Genomic DNA, 19275 nt, shown 5'->3' with positions numbered 1-19275 from the left:
TATCTAAGCCAGGGCCACCAGACTGCACGATTTTGGTTTGGGTTTTTTTGTTTTTTTTTTTTTTTTTGTGGATTTTTGGGGTTTTCCTGGCATTCCCAGCTAGCATGGTTCTGCTGGTAAATACTGTAGTATGCTATAATGTATACAATCTACATTGGGAGTTATCTACTAGCTCACCTTTACTCCATCATGACTGCTGGGCATCTTGTGAAGAAACACACATACATGCACAGAACTCAAGATTCTTTTTTCTTAACCATCTTTTTCTGCCCACTCACAAAGCGAACACTGGTTTGTTTTTAGGTTTGTTTTCATCAAAACCTGAGAAAATATGTGTTTTTTTGTAACACCACCAGGGCAAGCCATCTGTGGTTGGCTGGCAAACTCTGAAATTTAGGGCTGAGGCAGAAATATTTAGGAGTCAAGAAAAGCTGACTTGCTCAAGAAATTAAAGCCCTTCTGACAATCTTCCAGAGAGCCCCTGAGGAAAAGGGAGGGAACCAGAGAGACTCAAGGAAAATGGATGGGAGCCCAGCATGGAGATTCACGCCAGAACAGTTCCTGGCCAAGAAGGAAGGCTGGCAAGTAGACAAATACAGGCTTTCATAGGCAGCATTGTAAACAAGACATTAAAAATATTAATCCATTTAGATTTCAAGCACCAAGATGAGATTTACTTAAGAAGCAGAATTATGCTGGTAATGGCTCCTCAAACATTTCAGCTGAATGTCAAAACTTTTGCTCAACTGCATCAAGCGAAAATACAAGGAGCTGTTGACACTACAATATTCAAACATTCAATCCTATGGCAGGGCTGGAAAAACACAGAGGAAGGCAAAGGAATGCTTGAGCCTTGGGCAGAGACTCAAGCCTTTGCAAGGGAACTGCGTTCACAATTTATTTTTACCTTCGTTTCTACACCAAAATAATAAATTGAAGGGCCAAAGTGGCTTCTTAAAACCAAGCCTCCTTTCAGAAATAATTTCAAATTCAATGTAAATTTATTCTATCAAAATACTTTGTTTTCAAGTAGAAACTGTCATCTAGAACAGAATGTCTTTTTGTGTGAAAGAAAGTTTAAGTAAACTTTGAACACCTACAAGTTTTTTTAAAAGTTTCTTCTCTCCAACAGGAATCAGAACGTCTCCCCTTTTCCCCTTAGAAAAAATACATCTATATTAAATGATTTAATATTTCAATTAAAAAAAAAAAAAGTATTAGAAAAGTCATTTTCCCCCAAAGCAAACAGGCGTTCAGGGCAAATGTACAGAAACACAGAAGAAACACAAGCTTTTTTGGTGTACATGCTAAGTGTCATGCCACCTTAAGCCTGACATGGCCAGAAGACTCATGGATCTTCTTCTACATGCGTTGAGTAGGGTTCACAAGCTCATCTATCGAGGGGCAAGCATGTCAGGGGAGGCCCACAGGGAAAAACAAGTGCTTTTAAAAAACAAGAAACATATGAGCTGCAGTCACTATAAAGGATTCAGGAACTGAGAGAGTCAGGGTTCAGAAGATTCCTGTATTGGGTTAAAGGAAAGACTAATATTTCTTGAATTAACAGGGTTGATCTCTCAATTCCATGCGCACAGCCCTGTGCTCAAGAGAGGTCTTTTTTCCTTCTCGGAAGCCCCAACAATCATAGTAAAACGCCACGTGTGAGGGACTGAGATAGCTCCATCCAAAGCACTAAAGGCATTCTAAAGAAAAGGTTAACACTCTCCATTGTCTTTAGTCTCTTAAAAAAGAATTAACTTAAAAAGGACAGAACAGCATCCCATCTCTTGCAACCTAGGATATACTGTATACCACTCAGAACTATGTTTCTTATCAGGTTCCTTAAAAAAAGAACAAAAATGAAAAGATACAAACCCCCCACTAAGCTCTTTTCCTTGCTTATATCTGTAGCCACTCATAAAATTATCGTAAGCTTTCCACACTATCTGAAGTGGAAGATCTGAGCAAAGGAAAACCTCAAAACACAGAATTACAGAGGGAATAACTTAATTCTGCTTAGGAGTCAAAAAAACTAGATTAAAATTTAAAGAACCTGAAATTTTATAACAGTTTAAACATTTAAATGCCAATGCAAGTAGCAACATATGAATTATAGAAATCCTGTAGCACTCCTGATCTTATGAATCATGCTATGAAATTTGCTTTCTGCACTCTCAATGTAACCAGAATGAAATACTGGCATCTCAGATACTTTGAAACAATACACAGGCAGCATATATAATAGTATTAATTTTAATAAGTTAGCATTCTATCTCAGATGCAACTGCTTCAAAATGTTCTAGCTGAAGGTATTTTTGTGAAAGCTATTTGTCTATTACATACCGTAACCACTGCAACTTCACAGGCCAGGGAGGCATTTTCATGACACAAAAAGAGAAGCCATTAGCAAAACGCTGCTTGGCAAACAGTAGCTCACACACTGAAGCTGCAATACTATCCTGGCTTTCCTACATATTAAGTATAGGACTACGTTCAAAGTAAACATGTGGTCATAATTAAATAATAATTATGAGTAACATTTGTGTAACACCATTCATCCAAATAGTTTAAAGCATTAGGTAAATCTGTAAACAATGGGTCTAATCCTGCACCCTTTACTCACATAATACCATGCAATTCAAATGGACTATGTACTTCTTGTCTACACACAGACTTAATTGTCCTCAATTAACTCCATGTGTCAACACTCATTCCAGTGTGTCTCGCTCTTGTTTAACTCCACTCTCTCACTGCTTACTACAGGTGAACATACTGTTTCTACACTCTCACCGATTTAACATCACTTTTATGGACACTTTCCTACATGGATCCCACAGGGCTTTTCAAACCTTGGTGCAGCCTCACCTCTACATGCTTCTAATAAGACAAACATTCTTTTACAGATGCGTAAGTCCACTTGTTGTTAGCACTGACCATCCCACTTGACTTGCATGTGTACACCCAGGACATATAATTTCTATTCTTATATCTTAATCACACAAGTAGCCTTCTTCATCCATCATGCTCCAGAGTAAAACCACAGGAAATGGTAAGAACAGGGGAAAATTTTTCTAAAAATAAAATATATTCAGAAGCAGACATGCTCAAACCACTTTTATGCATTTGTGGTACAAATGTCTGTTACAGAGACAAAGTCGCTAAACAAGTTAAAAAAAATAATCAACAAGAACTTGTAGATCTTCCTGACAATTTGGTGTCAGTCTGCCTTGACAGTCAAGCAACTGGAGAACAAGAGGAGAGACCAGGAATATCTGAATTTCATTTTAGCCCTGCTACGGACAGTTACTCAACTTCTTTGCTTCGGCTGCAGTACCTGAAAGTCAAGCCAAACCATCTTATGGATCTTCTGAAATGCAGGAAAATCCCTATGGCCCTTTGAAGACAAATACTATTTACTTGTGCTAGCTACTATTCAGCTTTTACCATTTTTCACTTTCTAGCTTAAATTTTTGCATAGAAGTAAGTCACTGTCACATTTCACTCACACCACAGTTTAGTATATTTTCATTCCAATTTTAGTTTTCCTTTGCAAGAGGTATGCTCAATTTTAGCTCTTATATGTATTCCATGTAACTTTGGCATACATCAGAGAGCTTGTTTTTTTTAGCACCAGACAAAATCGCTGAAAAACATAATCCACTGCTAAACTGTCCGCAAAGCTCACACTAGTACAGCAGTTAAATAGGGTGGGATTTTCCCCTTAAAATCTTCTGATAGATTTAGGCATTTCTTCGGCATGTTCATTCAGAAAAAAATACAATAATTGCCTCACCTAAGTACAGTTTGGTTGAACCTGAGAAGAACTAAGAATGTTACAACAGCAATTCCTATTATAGAAGAAATCCTGCAAAAATGACTGCAATTGCTTACAAGCTGCAAAAGGATTTCTCGTGAATTCAGAAGAAGCTGCACTGCTGCTAGCTAGTAAGAACACAGCTCTCCTTGTTCACTGATAACACCTAGAGCTATGCACTCTTAATCCCTTATATAGGCCGTGTTTGTGGATCCTGTATGAGTGAAAAAGTGGATGTTAACGGTTTAATCCACAATATTTTAACAGCTTAGTTTTAATATGCAATAGAAATGACACATTATATTAAAGCGCATTGCTTTTGCACACGAGGGTAGGGATGGAGAGGTTTGCTTATCTCATTAGTCGTACAGACAGCATCCATTGGCAGCCCAAGCGGACAGCAAGGTGGGGAGGTTTCCCGTCTGGTCCAGCCAAAAAAGCAGCAGAGGTGCTATGTGCTCTCCTGCCAGGACACCCAGAGCATCGCTCCTGCTCAGCGGCACCTCTTCATTTATACCTGCGGTGCCTAGACCAGGACTGCAGCTGTAGCAGTGGAGCAGTCTCTCCCTTCCCATGGACCAGACCTTGACAGTGTTACAGAGGCCACAGCTAAACACTGAGCCGAGGCAGAGAAACCAACAGCAACTCCATTCAAAACCAGGCTGTAGCCTCCTCTGCTCCTTATCTGTGCCCTTGTTTTGGGGTCAGGCCAGAAAGAGCCCATAACCGTGCTGCCAAGAGCACCTCTGGCACTGCTCCACATCCCACTTAGGGCAGGGGCAGGCAGCACACAACCCAGACAGGGAAAGGACCCCAGGGGGAAAACAGGTGTCATGGTGCCTATAAATACAGAGACTCTTAACACTACCTCTTAGCAAATCTATAACCCTGGGTAATTTGTTCACAGTAAACTGTAAGTCAGGCCACGCAGGATACAATTCACTGATGCACCACTAAGCACAGCACTAACACTTCATGCAAGACCGATAGGGTCTTCTCGTGGTGTTAAAACATCAGCCAGGAGGGCTGAGAAACTACCTGAAGTGAAAATGAACCAGTACATTAAATGAAAGCACACAGGACAAACAGGCTTAGTTGTTTGGATTTCCAGAGCCACTTATGAGTAAAAAGTAATTATCAGATTTGACATGATGGCAGGCTAGTCCATGCTTTCAATTCACTAGGAACAGTAACTGGCAATTGCTTGGAAAGCTTATGTTTAATGATAGAAATGCAGAACCAAATCTGCCTGAAATACAAGGTACGTCAGTCAAAATAGCCAAAAGTTTTAGCTGACATTATGCTAGGTTATAAATTGCAATAGCTCAGGAGTGTTCCTGATAGGAAAAATCAGCAGCTCCAGAGGATAATAACCATTTCAGTCATCTTAGTTAAATGCCCCTGAGTCAGAGTTGGCTATAAGTGCATCTAGAGAAGATACAAAAAAATGTTCAGGGGCAGAAAGCAAGTCAAAACTTTTCCTGAATCTAATTAGGCCAAATTAAATACAAACTTCAATTTCTCTTTCATTTAAAAAGTTACTTCTTATTGCTGTAACTGCATCTCACTATCACTCCCATAACTTATTTATCACATGACTCACTCAAACACAGGCTGGTACTGTCGGAGTTTATCATATCACTGATTTTAAAATTTTATATGCTACTATTTTGGGGCTCTTACATCCCTGAAGATGTAGTACTCCAACCCTCTGTGAGCACAATGGATTCTGAGCATCCCCACGGTACATCTTTCTGACATGGAAGCAAATCCAGCGCACAGTGAATATGCAACTAATATCAACACACTTCTTCAGACCTGACCGAAGTGCTGGATGCATTTAACACTGAATAATCAACAGGTAGAAGCTACTCTTTTAAGAGCAATGACATCTCTGAGTGTAAAACACAGGCCAGATTCTGAGAGAACCTTCTGCTGGCCTTTCATAGATTTTCTCTAGGTTGAAACCGTGCTGAAATAAGAGACCAAGACTATGTAAGAGCTCAGTTCAGTTGTCCACACATGACCTCAGTTGTCCTGCCTGGCCTCCACCAGCTGCTCTGGACCCCATATGAGTCTGGGTAGGCCACGTGTAGCATCAGCCAAGCTAGATGCATACCTTCAGTCATCCCTCCATGACCTGATTGCTATCCCTAAAACACCTGAAACCTGGAAAATTGTTTCCCTTTGCCTTCTGGTGGGCTGGGTATTCAGACCTTGAGAGTCCTTGAGGATCCCAGATGTATTTCTTCTCCAGGTTCTGGAGCACCACAAACAGAAGATGACCACAGTGATTTCTACAGATCTCACATCTGAGCAGAGCATATTCCATATTCTTCTCAAAGGAAGCTTTGAGACCTTCCTTCTCTTGCGATGCACACGTGCAGCAATCAAGAAAAAAAAAAATCCACCAGCATCCTCAGGCAATTTCTACCTCATTAGGATGTAGCGGAGGCCATTGGCCATATAGAATTTTTTCTGCTATTTGTCTTGGAAAAGCTGCATATCATCACATCTCAGACCTTCACACTGAAAACTTTCATGAAGGATAAAGAAGGCTACTTCAGCTTGAAGCTAATAATAAACTTTTCTTCCACAGAGATTTCTTTTTAACAAAACAAGCACATAATCTAAAAAGCAAACCTGGAAATTAGGCTATATTTTAAAATTAAATACAAAACATGATGTTCCTACCTTAAACCTGCATCACCTTCTAATAAATGCAATGCAGCTGTGGGGCAGCATTTTCAGAACAGAGGTAAGTCCTAGGAAACAAAATGCTTTTAGCAGAATGCTGAATGGTTTCATTGAGTATTTTTAGCCTGGCCTCTTGAGATGCTCTGCAAACATTTGCAAAACTCTAAAACAGAGCCAGGGTTATGTCACTATCTTTGGTACAAATAATTTGTTAGGAACTATTTCGTTCTGGCACCAGGATATATCAAGAGAGGATGCGTGAACTGGATTGTTTACTTTTGGATTAATGTTGTTTGTCAACTGAAGGCTGCCTTTATGAGGAAAGAGCAAGGTGCCAAGAAGTACATTTCACCATGCCAAAATTAAAGGGAGGAGTTCAGAAGCAGTCTTTTATTACCTAATTAGTTTTATCAAATGACACAGATCAACTAACAGGAGATAACTAATAGGAAAAAGGGGTCTAATGAAAAAGTAAGTTATCAGCTGGATGCTCTCCAGAAAACAATTGCCTCTCTAGGTAAACAAGTGCTACTGTTGGGAGGTCAGGCACGAAGCACAAGGAGTGGAGGTCTTCTCGGGATACCAGCCCTCAGTGGAGTCAGAAAAGAAGAGAAAAGCAGTGGGATAAACTACACTGAGAAGAAGGGATGACTTGTTATTAAAGGAGCTAGTATCTTTAGACAAAATTATTCCTATCTGGTCTATAGATATCCCACCAGTTGTTGGGTGTCAAGTACAGCTTGCCAGATTGATAGCTCTATTCAAAATGAAAATTAGGACTACAATAAGAACAGCCACATTTACCTGCTCAAGAACAAATTACCAGAATAACTTTTTCAGAGCTAGCATGGAAAATGGCAGCTCACAGATCCTATTTTACCTTGATTGCCCTCCTGTGACTGGAAAGGGCGATCACAAAAAGAAATACAGAATTTCAGGTAACATTCTGCTTTATCCAAAATAACCAAATGTAGCATCTGGGAGGTCATCTGTACTTAGGGCTCCTTTCCACTATTTTCCCAACTGCATGATCTAAACTAGTCAGACAATTCAGACTCATGTGGCTCACATTCAGATTACATCAACTTCTAATTCCTAATCTGAACCATGCTTTCATTTTTCCCATTATTGCTTATCTAGTATATACCTAATATACACAAAACTTGTCCCACTATTTTAGCTAGTAAAATGACACCAGGCACATGTAACAGAACAAAGATATTCAAGAAGCCTTGCTGGAAAAAAAAATATATCCAAACCCAAGGATTTAATTGACTAAAGACTTGTGCCCCCCAGCAGCTTAAAGAGAAGCAACATTGATTTTTACAAACATTCTTTGAGAATTGTAAGTGATGCAACAGAGGAATTTTATTATACTATTCTTCCCCTTCATCCTCCCTCTCCTTCATCATCAGTTAACTTGAAAACAGATGGGGCAAAGAATTTACAGGAAAATGCTCTATCTCTTGGGGCCACCAGTTCTACCTTTACTGCAGAGCTGTGGGGAAAACCGGAAAGTTTCATATATATTTGCAGTATACTGTAAGGACTGCTAGATGCAGAACTATTAAAGGAACCTAAAAACCCATCGCTCTAAACAGAAATATCAACCACTGCCATCCCAGAACTGTGTTAACAGCAGGCATGAGAAGTTTATGAAGCTTTGGCACGTCCTGGGCAGAGCTGGGTTGCACTGCTGGGAAAGAGCAGCCCATTCGGTTCCTGTTAGCATGCCCTTCCCTGGCTCAGAAAGGCTGAGTTGCAGATGAAGTCCTAGTTCAGATAAGACATCCTGACAACCCTGCATCCATCTGAGAGCACCTGCAGCAACAGAGGATTCAGCCTAGACTTAAATCGCTGACACAGATGGTCGCGACGCTTCCCACAGGAGCGCGGGCATTCCCATCAGCCTGTGCATGGAACAGGTATCACCACTCCACTGTGTCTTAGCAGGATACTGGGTTTGGGGAACTCTATAATAAGACAGTCCAGGAAAAACAGAAATAAGAAAGAGAGAGCACAGTACAGGAATGCAAATGAGTGAGCTCACACAGGCACAAATAGAAAGCAGGTTTAGCTGAGGAACGAAATAACCAGAAGATGAACTTAACCCATCTGCCATCTACCTTCAAAGCCTTGCAACAGAAAAGACCGTAAGATTCATGGTCTTCACAAGTCTGCAAGTGACTCTGCAAAGAGTGGGGATTCTCTGCCAAAAATAGTCAGCCTTCACTTTCTTCCAGCATCAGTCCTTCGCTGGCAAACATTAACCACTGTGATACCAGACCTGCACATGCCTGAGGTCACTGGCCATGATCAGGATGTGTGGTGCAGATCTCAATGGACACGAGACCCAGCTTTTCCCCTAATGTACAAGCCTTTGCTCCCACAAAACAGGACAGTACCACTGTATTCTCTCTTCTTCTCTCCCCGACCCATCACTGCCTCCTTCTTGTTCTTTCTTCTACCATTTCCTCTTACACTAGAATTGACTGCAAGGCATGGTGCCATCATACTGGGGCAAAATCATTCTCGGCTCTGCCCACCTTGAAGACTAGCAGAGGAAAAACTGGCCGAGCCAGGACAATGAGCAGAACCAGAAGAGTAACCACCACCACTCTCACCATGATCACCTGAAGATTCAGTCACCTTCCTCCTTCCCAAAGAACCTGCCCAAACAATAAATTACCGTTTTAACTGCACACCTCTTCTCACAAGGGGCCTCTAGCAGGCTTTGATCACTTGTGCTGTGCACACATACTGAATTTCCAAATGCTTGGCTTACTTTTTTTTCTTTTAATCCTTTCCCTTCTGGGTGCCCTCAGCAGCAAGTATCTACTACATAGATACTAAGTAGCACAGAACTTAGTAGCAGAGGTTCCTTTACCCAAATCAAACTGGGCAAGGATTTCCGGGTTCAGTTAGGTTGCTCAATATAGAGTTCTACCTTTTCCATTGTGAGAAGACTCCTCCCATAAATTGGTATACATCCCAGGGTGCAACCAGAGTGATCTTCTGAGGTATCATTCCTCCATGCTTACGGCATTCCTGCAGACAGCTCCTCTGGAAATTATAAGCTTTAAGGCAGTGTTCTCTGCACACCACCTTCCATCTCCACATTTCCCTGGGAAGTTTCAGCCTTCCTGCCCCAGCACCCCTGACACGAGACTTGTCCCATGAACACAACATGAACCCATCAGAAGAAACAAGCTGAAGGAAAGGTGTTCATGCTTACTGCTGCTTTTGCCATAGCACCCTGGCATTTTCGATCTGGTCCTAGGAGTACTAAGGCTAGATGCAATGCACCACCAACCTGCGGCCACGGTAAATACCACGACCTCTCCACAAAGACTGAGCTGGTTCGGGAAGCATACCTGAATATAGGAAAAAAAATGGTTAAAAGGAATAGGGCCAAGAGAAGTCATACAAACAAAAAAGCCTCACTTGACCAGATCATTGACCTTGCCTAGGAATGTGGGCACTGTACACAGAAGGAAGTTATCTGTGCTCAAGATGCAGTTAACATCTGGATTCATATGCTCTTTTCCACAAGGAAAAGCTGTATGTAAGGTCAGAAGGCAGTAATTCACGTTTCATTTTGGATCAGGCTATTGTTTATGGGATGCACACAAAGAGAAATATCAAAGACTTTCTGAAATTAACAGCGAGTGATTATGTGAGGCAAACGTAATGAAAACACAACAAAGGCTCTTAACTAGCGGTAGAGAACATCCAGCCAAAGCCTTCCTCTGACTCCCACTGTGAAAAACTCAATATGGAAATAGCCAAATTTATGCATTAGAAGAATGAAGACTAAAGGCTTTCCACCAAGTTATTGTTTTCCTGAATCATTGATAGCAAGACAGCTTTCTACGTCACAACAGTATTTCAATTACTGACCTTTATATGATAAATTTAGTGTACATTTTTGAGGATGGACAAAAATTTTACGATTAGTCTAATATGTCTAGTAGTAATAGTTATAAAGGACACTGAGCATTTGGTCCTCCATTTGCTGTTATAAAACTCAAACTAGGCAAATACATGATAAGCAATTAACAGGTTTAACAACACATGTGATTAGCTGCAGTCATATTAAGATAGAGTGATTCTTAGGCACATTAAGTGGATTATTTAATTAAGTGATATGCATTTCAGCAGAATACACTGGATAAGAGTGTGTGCAAGTTGCATGCATGTTGAAAAGAAAGTGTTCTAGCAAATTCAATACACATAGGTGGGAACTGTCACAGAGCCTGTTACTAAGAATTATCCAATACTTCCTGTAAGATCCGATTTTCACTTACTTATAATTTTGCCAGACTAATTGTCCAGGCTCAAACTTCCCATGTTGGATGTATGCCTCAGGCTATTTTTTTTCTTGCACCAGCCAAAACTGTTCAGTGATTTCCAAGATAAAAGCCAGGAAAAAAAGACATTGTTTTACAATGAGAAAACATATTTGGTAACTCCTCCTTCAAGAATTCAAATATCCTTCTTGTTTTAAACAGGCAGAAGGTGCATTTTAGTCAGGGAAGTTGCTTTTGCCAGGCCAGTTAAAACCAGTTCATACCTGACGACATACCAACCTCTGCAAAATTGTGGGAGGCGCTGGATATGGGGTTTAATGCCAGGTAACACTGCAAGTTCCATCCTCACACGAGGAGAGGAAGGTGAGATGCCTTCCCTGCCACTGCTGCTGCCCCTGCTGCAGCCCGGGATGCAGGTCAGGCAGCGCTGAGAGCAGGACCAGGCTGACGCACGCCCCTGGGAGGAAAACCTGCTGAAAACAGGAGAAAGAACGTATACCTGGCCCATACAGACCACTTCTGCAGAGAACAGAGTAGGATCCCCTGAAGAAGAGGTTAAAAAGAAAAGGATTTAATGAGCTGACAGAAGTGACTTGGATAATGAGTTTATGATGAAAAGAAACAGCCAGACAGGGTCACTGGTGGGGTACAGCGCTTGACTTTGCAAACTGTGTGTGCTGTGTGTGCACAGTACTTACATCAGAATAAAATGCACTTAAAATGATAGCATAATATAGTAACTCAGAAATTGTCAACATGAAGCTAATGTTCTCAGATACCAACTACAACATGTTGCTCCTAAATATTTTGACACCCTCCTGCAGGTATCCTGTTATTCAGACTGTACGTATCCCCATAACTGTCGTTCAGAAATAAACCCCTATTCATCAGGAGAAGACACCTCTTTTTAAAAGGTGTATAAACTTATGCCCCTGTTTCCATGATTAGAAACCTATATAGAAAATATGAGAAAGACTATTTGAAGTACCACAAATGGCAATCAGGCAGACAGCTCTTACTGAGATTTTTAAGGAAATCTATGCCTTTGAAAATCTTCCCTGTTTCCTAACAAATCCAGCTATAAACATCATTTCAGCAGTCCCAGGGAAAGGACACTGGAGCTACCAATCAGGACCGAGAACAAAACATTAAACAAAACCCTCTGGAAAGACAAACACTGTGTTTACTCTATAGCTACTGTGTAACCCAGCACACACCTCCTTAGCCACCTACTACCCAGCCGCAGCAGCAGCAGCACAGAGTTGGTGTGGGCAAGATCCCCTGCCTTCCGAGCAGCCACAGCTCTGACCCAGCTCCAGCGTGTTTGCTCCATCACGGCTGCAACACGCTGGTGCACCTAAGGTCACCCTGCCAGAAGGCAGCGGCAAAGACAGGGAAGTCCTGAACCGCTGTCCTCTGCAGGCAGGCGACGGGGACAGGTACTCGGCCTCAGCACACAAGAATTTCTGAAGGTCTTCAATGATTTCTGCAGTGATTTTTGAGCAACAGCCAGAAAGGAACCGTAAGCGTTGGTTAATCATTTACCTTTCTTGTGTTGGTTGCTCAATACTGAGTGGGCATTGCGCATGCAACTACATCATGGTCTGGAGTCGAAATGGAACTAAATAAGGCAGAAAACTTTCTGTGACTGGCTGTTCAAGGTTTTACCCAGAAATTATACTATAAAAATAGACATAGAAATGCAATAATTTAAATAACTGATTACAGGGGGGGGGGGTGGTCCACTCTTCAGCTCATTTCCTAGGTCATTCACATGTTCTCCTTTCAGCACTGAATCCCACTTTCCACAACTAGCTGGTTATACCATGGATTAGTCAAAAAGGCAGAAGATGAAAAGGAATGCTGACTGTGCAGCTGGACCCTGCTTTTTTTCCTACCCCCTACAATATCATTTATTCCCACAGACATAAACTTCAATACCCATTATGACAACACTATTTTCACTGATTATGTGCTTATTAATGCCAACTTTCCTTCAGCGAAGAAAATCACCTTCTCCCAGGAGAGAGATGATTTGCAATTTCATAATAATTGCTGTGTCTCTTAAGTAGTTCTAATTTTAACAGGACAAAGTACATCTTGTTTTACAAGGACGGCAGAACCATTACACAGCACAATGCTATAACCTTTTCAGATGCAAGCATTTCCTTAAAGACAGAAGAAAACCAGATCTAATTCTCTTATTACTTAAGAACAGAAACGTATTAGGACTTTGCATACCATGCATTTAAGAAGACATATATATAAACCCAAGAAATTCATAAAAGTTAGGACCCTGAATAATTTTCTTCCATCATTTAAATGTGAATTATTAGGTAACATTGAAAAAATTTGGTCACGAAGAGGAACACAACTGAAACTACAGAAGAAATGTATTCATCAAAGATCTTCTCTCTAGTCCTATTTCTCCATTGAATAAAACTATTCCCATTAGTGCTGGCTCATGTGGCATAAGCTCCCAATAACGTGGCAGAAGAGTGGCCTTGGTGGATGGATACATAGGTTCCCTCCCCCGCCCCCCCCCCCCCAATTCTGGATGCATCAGTTTTAATACTTGCCACTGTCATTACTTCTTCCCTACAAAAAATAACTCTAGAGCTAGCAGAGGAATCAAAATATATTTATAATATTACTCATACTGCAACTTCTTAATTTATATTTCATCTAATTGCTAAACAGCCTACTAGAGACTTGCTAGATCTGCCCAAAAGTTACCATCAACAAATTATGACAAAATGTGTGTTGATGCACATAAAGTGAAAAGAATTGCCTCAGAAAAGCAACACAAAGCACCAAGTGAATTGGAAACGGTCTGAAAGGCAGAGGGCATGCACTGTAGCTCTTTCATGCTCCGTTTGTTTTTTGTGAGCTTGATTTATGTATAATTAACCATTTTTTCCCCTGCAAATAATGTCATATGAAGCTCTGCTATCATTTTTACCCCCCATCCTCCTGCCACAGCCACATAAAGCAGCACAGCTTAAAATTGTGACAACTGAAACACGTTGCCACAGCAAGAGTCCAAGCTCTCTACGTTAGCATGAAATCCCACTCTCTTGTCTCCCTCCTGCTCCTCCTATCATCACAAGAATGAAAGAAATTCATGAACTGTAACTCTCAGTCTAACAGAGCCTTGGCCAAAATTCAAGCTTGATAATTAATTACAGTCTGTCTCTCCAAATTCCCACACTAGGCTAAGAGAAATAACTCTTCTTTCCCCTCCTAGACAACAAGTTTTTATATGGCTAATGGACACAGCATTCCAACTCAGAGAGCTAGAAAGTTAACTGGAGAGAAATAAGAGATATTTATAATACTTGGATAAGACGACAGCAGCAGATGAAGAGAGAAGAGTATTGTAGTAAGTTTGAAGTGTGTATCAACCCAAAAGCTAAATCACTGTTCTTTAGTTACACTTTCTACCAGAGAATAAAAGCACAGACGATCGTACAGGACACATAGCTGTCAGGACTTGGTGTCTGAGGGACTGTAACACAGGCTAGATTTTTTGCGATAGGAGGATATCTGAGACAATTCAAATATGGTTATGAAAAGTCGATGAATCAGTATGGTAAAACAAATTTAAATATTGCGCTAGACCTCATTAAAACACAGCAGGCATCCTAACCATTTCAGTCTGAAGAACATGGAGCATTAACACTATACCATGTTCTTAGACAGCCATAAAACCAATCCGTACCTCACGCCACTATTCAGTAAATCACTAATATATCAAGAGAAGGAAAACTATTATGATGCCTGTACTACACACTTAACATAAACCACTCATCGCGCTGAGATTCTAATTGGAATTCTGTTCCAAGCCTGATAGATGAACACTATAACCTTAAGCAGCACTCTTGCAAGATTTTATTTATTGTTTCACGTGTATTTGTAAAGGACTTAATTAGCTTCTTTCCCTTCTGGTATAAAAGAGCGTGCATCATCACTGAAAAAAATCACAAGGCAAGCCTAGCGTGAAGGGTCTTGCTAGTATTGCACGTATTTCACAGTGACAAAAAAGGTGTAATTCTTTCTGAATACTAGAGATATCATCAATAAAACCTCTTTTGTTCCTTCATTAATCTGGTCTGTGTCATATTTGCTGTCTGTCATTGTTTTACAGATGCCACATACGTGCAGCCCAAAGGCTGTACCTGTGCAAGCACCAGACATTAATATATGGTGACAAACTATTTTAAATTGGTCACGTTACTATAGAGAATATATGCAGCAGATGTTGCCAAAAGCATAGGATTGTTCTCCATGAACCAGATGGTAACTTTCGATCCTCTGTTACTGTTTAGTTTTGCTTTCTAAAAACTCTTCCATTTCTAAATCAGAAGCAGAGTAATTTCAATCCAGCCTCACTTGAAAGCTGGTGTTGGAACAATTAATTCAACTCTGGTCCAATTCTTCATTCATTCCACTCATTTTCAGTCTGTAAGGGATAAAGCCTCCAATATTTTTATTCAAATACAGCCCAAGATACTACAAGCATAACATCCACGGCATACTGCAGCCACGTTCTGATGTACCCTATGCACACTCTTGAGATTTACTTCAAGAAGTTCAGGCACCTAAGACTTGGTCACCTACCCCCACATCAGCACTACACTGACTGGACACGGAAAACAGCTTAATTAGTATCAGTTTTTGCACAACAAATCAATTTTCTTCAGCAGTGGAAATGCTGGGTCGTTACACATTGGCTGACAGAGGCAATAAAAACTCAAACTTTTCTGAGAATAGAAATGGTAAGCAGAATGTTTGTAGAAGTGATCCATTTATTTTATGTGTTGACTTGGTAGTAAGTACAGAGTTTAACATTAATTCTGCATGAAAAAAATATTTCAATAGGTTTATAACTTGGTACTTTGGATTTCACAAAAAAACCCAAGAACATATACACAAACTTGTATATTATTTGATTTACACGTTATTTCATATAGAAAAGTCTAAATCATCCTGTGCATGCAAACATATAACTATGACAAACCACAGATTCACAGGTTGGTTGGGGCTGTAAGGCACCTCTGGAGATCACCTAGCCCAAGCCCCTGCTGAAGCAGGCTCACCCAGAGCAGGCTGCACAGCATCGCGCCCAGGTGGGTTTGAATGTCTCCAGAGAAGGAGACTCCACAGCCCCCCTGGGCAGCCTGTGCCAGGGCTCCGCCACCCTCCAAGTAAAGAGCTTTTTCCTCATATTCAGCTGGAACTTCCCGTGTTGCAGTTTGTGCCCGTTGCCCCCGGTCCTGTCGCTGGGCACCACTGGAAGGAGCCCGGCCCCGTCCTCCTGCCACCCACCCCTAAGGTGTTGGTACGCACGGGTGAGACCCCCCTCGGCCTTCTCCAGCTACACAGCCCCAGCTCTGCCAGCCTCTCCTCACCAGGGAGGTGCTCCAGGCCCCTCACCAGCTCCGCAGCCCCCGCTGGGCCCTCCCCAGCAGCTCCCCGTCTCCCGTGACTGGGGAGCCCAGCGCTGGGCCCAGCACTCCCGATGGGCCTCACCAGCCCGAGCAGAGGGGCAGGATCAGCTCCCTGCACCCGCTGGCCACGCTGCCCCTAACGCGCCCCAGGCTCCCACCCGCCTTCTCGGCCACAGGGCCACCGCTGGCCCGCGGGCAACCGGCTGTCCCCCAGCACCGCCCGGCCCTTCCCCGCAGAGCTGCCCCCCAGCAGCCCACCCCCAGCCTGTGCCGGTGCAGGGGCTGTCCCTCCCCAGGGCAGGACCCCGCGCTGGCCCCTGTGGGACCCCATGAGGTCCCTTCCCTCCGGCTCTCCAGCCTGCCCAGGCCTCGCTGAGGGCAGCGCAGCCGCTTAGGTATCGGCCGCTCCTCATGGATTTGTACCACCAGCTAACAATTTCCATGTCTTAACTACTCAAATTCATGTCAGGCGTGGTGAGATCACAACATACACTGCCTTAAAAATGGGTACCGGAACTTTTCAGGTCTCCAGTAAACAAGTAGCAGGAGTTAATCCCCATCTCTTGTTGAGCTGTAATATAATTTCACTGATTCAGGTGCAATTATTTTCAGTTTATACATATGACAATCAAGGAAAATACAGTATCACAGAAAGGGTATTTCACTGTTATTTTCACCCAAGTGTAGGCATCCTAATGCTTTTTTCTTTGTGGTGTTTATTTACTGTGTATCATCATTTGATCTAGAATGGATTATCACACAACTGTCTTGCAAGTCGTATAAATGCCTTATAAGTACTGTTATCATTGTTATCATGATTTTCTTGCTTTCATCCTTATTACTGTCATCTAGGGGAGATTTGCAGTGCACAATAAAAGAGCCCCAATACTGTTGCAGTGCCAAAACTCACGAGAAACATCACAAATTCCAACACTGTAAATTACACTTCCTTCCCTCCTCTTGGTCACAAAATGTAATTACAGCTGAATCTAAGCACAATGCACAAATTGTTCTCAGTGTTTTGCACGTGCATCCAGCCTTTTATCTACAGATCTGAATGCTCTTTAGATGTCTGAATTTAGATCTGCAGACTCCCCACAATACACAGCTAAGAGAACTAGATTCCATCGTTGGCCATCGTTGCATCAGGACACATAAAGGAAGTGCTCTGCTTGAAATGGTATTCCCAGTTTGAAGAGATTCCATGTATCTCCTTTTTCAGACAGTGCACTGAACAACCCCCCGCACTCTCATCCGGCAACTCAGACAGACCCCATGGGGAATTTACACTCCTAAACTTAGGATGATCAAAATAGTCTGAAAATGAAGTGAAAAAGCTGTTAATTCACCTAAGCTGCCTTTAGCTCTGGCTGGGTATCCTGAGCAGGAGGACGGGATGTTGGGATCTGCAGCTGGTCTGCAGACAAGTTAGTTGACCTCAAAGACTAAGCCGTGTACCTTTAAGACGGCCACAAATTGTCAGGTATGTAAACAGGATGTGAAGAACCGGAACTTGGAACCGCAGCATACGGGCACCTACGGCAACAGCAAATAGCAAGCAAAGAAGAAGGACACAAAAACCTATCAGGGTCTAATGCCTGTACTGTCTCAGATATATAAATAGTTTGTATAAACAATAAAGGCCATTTTGTCCGAACCCAGCCACACAGACATAGTGTTTCTTTTAAGTCCGCCTCGACTTGCGTCACCACATTGGGAGGCAGCAGGAGCAATGTGCGTGCACCGGGGCGCACAGACATTTAGGGTAAGTCTTCTCAGGGTTCGCGTACAAAGAGAAACCATCCCAGAGAGGGAAAAGAGCCTGCTACGATCCTATTTATCAACTCACATCCAGGTGGCCTCTTAGGCATGTTGGACTTTTCCACATAGAGCATTTAAAGGAACGAGGGATTGCATTATCATTTAACATGTTATGCTGGCCACATCCCTTAAATAATCCACTCGTACATAGATCCTAAATATACAGATTCAATACAGATATACTATACAGATATAGTTATACTATACAGATACTCATCTACAGATCCTGACTAACCGACCTTCAACTTCAGCACACTTTCCTTATAGGTATCCAGGCTGGATGCCTTTAAGGAAAACCTCAAATCAATGGAGAATACAGGACCTTCTGTAGCGCTTCCCCCTGCATCTCTGAAATTTTTGCTCACAGCTGCTAATTCTTCCCACAGTTGGAGGCAACCCTTGGAAAGCCTCAGGCACTTCAGGAACAGAGTCCAAACTACAGCATATCCTTCAGGTCTTAGAAGAACTTTTACTAACTACTAAATGCAATATAACTATCTCCTTGTAAAGCCTCATTTTTTAATTCAATAAGGGTAATCATGGAGGTTATAGCATTTCAGCTTTTTTTTTTTTTCAGCAGTTTGTGAGCTTTAGAAAACACTGAAGATCCTCTACCTTTCTCTGGAGGTCACAGGACTCCCAATGAATATGGTGATAATTATGTCAATCCTATGGAGCATTAATCTGAAATAAGAACTGAGAATTTAAAAATTTGTTAAAAAAAAGCGTAAAAAACCCTCAAAAACTCACAGTGCTAGTGATAAAAATTCACTGCAATACAACAGCCAGTCTGTTTCTCTAAGATTTCCAGAACACCTGAGACACTGCTAAATCTTAGTAACTTAACTAGCAACAGTCTGATGTAAGCGATATGGGTAGGATTAAAAAGCTTTCCTGATTTCAACAAACAGACTGGAACATCACCTGGAAAAGCAACTCTTCGGTAATGCAACCCTACTGATTATTTTAGTTTACTACATATATTTTTAATGTGTATGGTTCAGTTCTCTGTCTCCTCATTAATTTTATACCCTTTGGCATGGACTGTTGCTGGTTAACCTGATGGCTGATACCACTGTAAGCAAAAAGAGAATTAGTTTTGCAGGTTTTAACTGAAAGACAGTAATAAAAGAAAATATATGAGCATCTGGATCAAGAACATCTTGAACAGGAATTTTAAAAT

General features: G+C 41.7%; 1 protein-coding gene across 5 annotated transcripts in view; it reads right to left on the bottom strand.

Moving 5' to 3' along the window:
• The window catches only part of THRB (thyroid hormone receptor beta), a 161418-nt gene that overhangs the window by 81129 nt on the left and 61014 nt on the right, over positions 1-19275 (bottom strand). Inside the window, exon 1 of one of the 5 annotated variants that reach the window (XM_037383292.1) lies at positions 9825-9862. The exons of the other annotated variants lie outside the window; for them this stretch is intronic. The gene's annotated coding sequence lies outside the window, so the exon portion shown is untranslated. Of the gene's footprint in view, positions 1-9824; positions 9863-19275 lie in introns of those variants that run through there. 5 annotated transcript variants of the gene reach the window in all.

Source organism: Falco rusticolus, chromosome 4 (genome assembly GCF_015220075.1).
Source record: "Falco rusticolus isolate bFalRus1 chromosome 4, bFalRus1.pri, whole genome shotgun sequence".
NCBI lineage: Eukaryota > Metazoa > Chordata > Aves > Falconiformes > Falconidae > Falco > Falco rusticolus.
Note: the sequence above shows the minus strand (reverse complement) of the source record. Positions and strands in the feature narration are given on the sequence as shown.